The following is a 6,000-nucleotide window of genomic DNA, read 5'->3' on the forward strand; positions in this document are numbered from 1 at the left end:
TGTAATCCAGGAAAATGGCCCTTTGTAATTAACTGTGTATGAATCCTTTAGAGAGGGACTGAAAACCACAAGTTCCTGGGCTGTCAGTGACCCAGAAAAGGCAGGAAAGTATTGACAGCTCTGCTGGTCCTGCCTGGAACTTGCACTGCAAAACAGACCAGAAAGATCAGTTACTGCAGTGCTCTTCAGAGGCAAAACTGAAATTCTTTTTGCAACTGAAAGACCAAAACAACAATGTTCAAGTTACCTAATTTTGTCTTCATTTGTTTTTCATAGCTTCTGAGCACCGTAGCTTCTATTTTCTTCTGATTTGAAATTAAGGTCATTAGAAATGACCAAAACCAGTTTGGTCCAAGTTCCCAGTACCAGTTAGGTATTCAGTATTATTACTGAGGCAGGATAGAAGAAAGAGACCTGCTGGAGAAATTCTGACTAATAAGCACTGCCAAAAGAACCAAAAGGTCACTGGGAAGTTGCTTAAAATACTTTTAAAATGTAATGGATATGGCTGAAAAACTATTGGATTAAAAGAATAGGGTGTGATTTTGGGGGGAAAAGAAAAGAAGCAATGAGGATATTTAAAGAAAAGAGTTTGTAAATGCCAGAAGATTGGGTTCAAATTGTGTTACCTAAGCTAAAGTACAATGCCCTTAAACTTCAGCACAAACAAACTAAACACTATACACTGATGACAGAAAAGAGCTTGTAGATCTAAATGGAAGCTGAAAAAAACCCATACTAGACTAGCAAATAGAGTTTTCCTGTGTGCTTCTCCACAGTCAGAACAACTGCAAAAAGCATATCAAGTCAATTTTCTAACTTGTTTTTCAAGTTCTCCAGAGCAGCACAAGCAAATGAAAGAGATTTAAAACCAGGTCATGTGGAGTACACAATTCTGAAAGCTTGACTTTGTGGAGAGAGGCATATTTAGATGTCTTCCTCATTGCAGTCCTATAGCTTGAGTATTTTCAATTCAAGCATTGATTCTAATTTCTGCTTTCATAGAAAAAAATGCTGTAGCATTATTCAATAAATTATACTAAATTCAACTCAACCAAACCTCTGACTATTTTACTAGAGCTACCTTCTCAAAAAGTACAGTTTGCTGCTGTGGACCTCTTCCTGCATGTTTCCTTGCCCACTTACGTCTGCTCTGGTTTTTAAGTCTCCTAAGAAAACAAATAAGAAAAAATATGCCACTCTTCCAAATCCAACCTTTCATCCTTTGTTACTTTTCCTGACACACAAAAAGATTTTATTCTCTTGAAGGTGACAAACTATACAACCCAATCTAATTCTCAAAAGGTATTTTTTTTAAGAGAGTCATTCAAACCAGAAATAAAGTGGCAGCTGTGTAGGAGGAATGAACAGAAATATCTGAATGGTTGACTGAAACCCCTCTATGAAACATTCAGTAAAATGATACCAGAATTCTAGAAAGAGATGTCCATTCTCAAACATTTTTTTTGGATATTATCCTATGGCATAGTCCTAAAGGACTTTCATTCCCTTCTGTGTTTGCCAGGTTTTTGTTCCTCTGTGTGCCCAGACCTATTTTTCAAGCCCCTTGTCAGGGATTTAGGTCCTTTGATGTGCCTGGCTTGTTTTCAGTCCAGACAACTCCTCAGAAAGGCATTTTCCCAAGCTGTTACACTTCATTACCGTAAGAGAAAGCCTTCTGCCAGCGCACTCACGCATCTCCCACCTCCTGCCAAGGTGACCGCAGCTGGTTCAGGGCAGGGACAGAGCCAGCTGCCAACTGCAGAGCAGTTGTGTTTGCACTGAAATGCACTTACTGGCAACACACATCTGTAGGAAAGCCTAAGCATCTTTTTTCCCACTGTCTCATAAATATCACCATCCATTCCATAGAAAAAGGGTCTTGGGGAATGCTATTTGTCTCTTTTCAAACCATCTACATCTTCATACAGAACCTGTTCAATGGCAAGCATTTCAAAACGTTATTGTTTGGACAAACGCATATTTTCATAACCCTTTTTGTAAAGTTATAGCTTGGTATTAGAGCCCTTCTACTGACAGATACCAAGCTTCTGTTAAACTTGAATGGAAATAATGCCTCTGTTCACAAACAGAAAAAGCGTTTCATTGTTTAGATTAAGCATAAAGCAGACCAAAGTAGAAAATATTCCAATATCTTTCCTCTCATTCAAGCTGACAAAAACAAAGACAATGAATAAATCAACTTTAGACCCATAAAAAGTAAAAAAAAGTACGGGAAGAAGGTATTCCTTTAAGTTAAATGGTCTATTCTCCTGCCTCAAAGCAGGCTCAGATATGCCTATACGTACTCCCACAAATTTTTAATCTAATTTCTCCTAAAGATCGGCAGTGATGCAGAATCTGCATCCACTGATGCAGAGCTGTTTTGAACTATACAGTCTGTTACTTTTTCCTCTTTTCATTCTCAGGCTGCCTGTGGTTCCCTTTATCAATTGAAATGTTCAATCCTATCCCTTAGCAGACAACTCTGAATGTATGAATATCATTTGGAGTAGTTATCACAAGTGCTTCATGTTCAAAATATGTACGGGGTGTTAATTAAGTAATGCAATGTAATTTTTTTAAAATTTCTGATTAGGTGATTCATATAAATAACCAATACTGCTTCAAGTGAGAGCATTCTCTTTGCAGCAAATTACATTTCAATTGCAAATACATTTCTGTGGACTTTTAATCTAACAAGAGTACAGTAAGTTTCTTACCTTGAATATTAGATGAAAGTTAACAGAAAAAAAGAAACAGCATGTAAAAATTTAAGATATGAGGAAGCATTTCTGGGTTTGTTTCTTTTTCAAGGTAAGCTTTTGAATAAGTTGTTCTTATTCAAGATTACAAAATGTTTAAAATCCAACAGTTTGTTGCTTAATAATTATTTAGCTTACTGACAGGGTGTAAGGCTCTAGGGTGGCTTCCTTAGTTCTTCCTTCCCATTCCTGCTCTGGTACCTTTAGCTTAATGTAAAAAAAAACCAACAAGTTTTCCTTTCATTCTTCAACTCCAAATATTGCACTACAGTGGAGGTTCCTAACCTGGGTATTTGAAGAGTTTGAGGAAATTACTTCATGAGGACCTATATAAAAATATCTCTTTTCTATAAAACAACCTAATGAAATGAAAGAAAATGAAATGAAGGACTTACAATATACAACACTGTCACTGGAATAAATCCAATTAGAAAAAAGTAGGAAAAAAACCATGAAAAAATAGGAGCTTCCTGGAAAGTTGCTAACTTTTCTGCTAGTGTAACTATTCCAGTTAAGAACATATTTTTATTTTTTCCCAATTGAGATAATTACAGCAGTATAATCCCTAATTCCAGATATAGTTGCATTATTATAACATGTAATATGATTTATTCCCCTTCTTCCTGTCATTCATAGCTTCTGGGTTTTGTGTTTTTGCTGTAGTGAAAAAGCTTCTCACCAAAACAACTGATTTGTGTGTTTTCTTGTCTATGGATGCTCACAGATCTGATTTCTACCTTAGCTTGCAGAAGCAGCATGACATTACTTCTAAATAATAACATTTCTCATTTCTCCTATCTATGAATGTCAGTAACATATTCCAATCCCTCTCAGTACTATCTTTAGGACACAGTTTGGGGTTTTGGTTTTTTGTTTGTTTGTTTTCTCAGAAACCTACTTCCACTGAGCTCCAGCAGTACATCTGCCCCACAGACTCTTGCTCATTATGTCCTATTTATTCTTTTCACTTGACTGCTTTCCTTGTGCTCTATTTTTTATGACTCAGCTCAGGTTTTGAAAATGAGGAAGAAAAGAGTATCAATGTATGCTTGGGAATAATCTTCAGTGATGTGACAAGAAATTTCTGGGCTTTGCTATTGTTACTGATACCCATTATGAAAATAATACAGGCAACTCTTTCACTCACCATTTGCTATGATGTCAAGTTGCTAAGTTTCTAATTCCCTTTGTACACAGGAGGGTCCTGGTAGACCAGCATTAGCATAAAACTTATAAGATCATAAAATCATCATAAAATAATATTTTATAGCAACATTAAAGTATCTGGCATGTCTAGATATTATTATCTTCATAAAATGCATGTTCTCTGAAAACGTTTTACAGTTAAATAGTTTCATGCTGGTATTAAGGACTTACAGAAAAAACTGCCCTAAATAATGTCTGCAGGATCCAAAACACAATGAACCTTTAATTGCAAGATATGGGATGCAAAAAATTAAGATATAAATTTTTTTTTCTGTAACTTTTTCTGACATTTTGATCAGATCAAACCATAGTACTCTGGTGTTTTCATGTACTGTCCCCTATTTAATAAAAATTAGGATAGAAAACTTATAATGGATTAGTGCTTCTTATATATAAGTAGATTTTGTCCAAATCTACTTAATATTATGCATTCACTTTACATGAAGACTGCTGGGATATTCTCCCTATGTGTGTTTATTTCTGAGCTGCCTTGCAATGATCTAGCACATGCAACTCAATAAACTCCATTGCTCAAAATCCTGTGTGTTTTCTGGGTCATTTGGGAAAATAATATTAGAAAAGTATTTATGGAATTTTATTTTTATTATTGTAGTCTATTAAACTTTATTCTTCCTCATTACTGTCCCTTCTAGCTCACTATTTCTACCTGTGGTTCTTCCTTTCTGCTTTACTGAAGGGTAGAAAAAGTATTTCCTGAATACTGGGAAAAAACACAGTTCTTTCAAAAATATAAATGTAAAATTCTTCCTGCTTTAACAGCTAGTAGAGATAGAAGCCTATTTGTACAAATATTCTGCTTTTTTCCCTTCTTTTCTCAACTTCATTACTGAGGTGTAGCTTTTATCACATGATAAATCAAGGTTCCTGATCAATAATCAGAACAGCAACTCAGACTGTAATTGTGAATTGATGCAGATTTTTCATATTGCTAAGTAGGAAGAGACAAACAAATTTTCTGTCACACAAAGAAATATTGTGCTTGGAAGACAGATTGGTAAAATTCGAATTACAATTATCTTGCAGTTTATGGATCTGCATTTTGTTGAGCCAATGTGATACCAATCTCTCATAAAATGAGAAAATAAGCAAGAAAAAGTTGTGTGAGTTAAGAGATATCTACCCTAGGATCTAATGTGGGTTTTATTTGAAAACACTGTTAAAATGTTAACATTGTTAAAACGGGCATGTAGCTCCAACCATTCCAATTTTCCTTATTCTCTGTAGATTTCCACACAGTTTGCATGTAAACCAGATAAAGAAGTCTGAATTCTGTTTTCTTGTGAATAAAAATGTAAGACTTAACACTAAAATCCTCTCAGCCTTTGAGATAACAGACAATCTCCCTCTGAAAGACTTTCCACAAACAAATATTGTTCTACTGTTTAGTCCTTGAAGCTGTCTTCGACCATTTTAGGAGTAGAGTCTAGTCAGAAAATGAGCCAGATATGAGCTAAGTCTCACGAGGCACCAGCAGCCCTGCTGGTTCAGGTGATGTCTAGATTCTTATTTTACACTAGTAGTGTAGGGCTGCTTCTGAACTGCTGTAGCATCCTTTGTGAAGATGTAAAATTTGTTTAGTTTTATGCTGCTTATTCAACATGATTAATTTAATAAAACACTGATCTGTGTAACTACCTGAATATCTGGAATCTTAGAGTCTTTTTCTAAATTAAAGGGATCTACTTCTAGTGTTTATAAAAGCAATATCAAGTACAAGTACAGAAATCCTTGCTTTTTTTTCTTTATATGATGCATCCATAACTGAGGCACTATTAGACATTGAGCAATTACAGATCTACAAGAATAACACGTGATATGGTATTTTAATAGCTCCCTTTCTTGCCCTGTTTGTAAAAAGTATTGGAGAAATTACAGGAGGGCCATCACTTTTTCTGTATGACCTGATATAAAGCTTCATTATTTTTCACAGTCATAAAAAAAATTCTGTCTTTAAATTCATCCTCTTCTATGTTCCAAATGGAAAAAGAAGGTCATTGTGCTTTGTGCT

Source organism: Pseudopodoces humilis, chromosome 17 (assembly GCF_049639895.1).
Source record: "Pseudopodoces humilis isolate 2021_Gansu_Grassland_sample_001 chromosome 17, ASM4963989v1, whole genome shotgun sequence".
In the NCBI taxonomy this organism is placed as follows: domain Eukaryota; kingdom Metazoa; phylum Chordata; class Aves; order Passeriformes; family Paridae; genus Pseudopodoces; species Pseudopodoces humilis.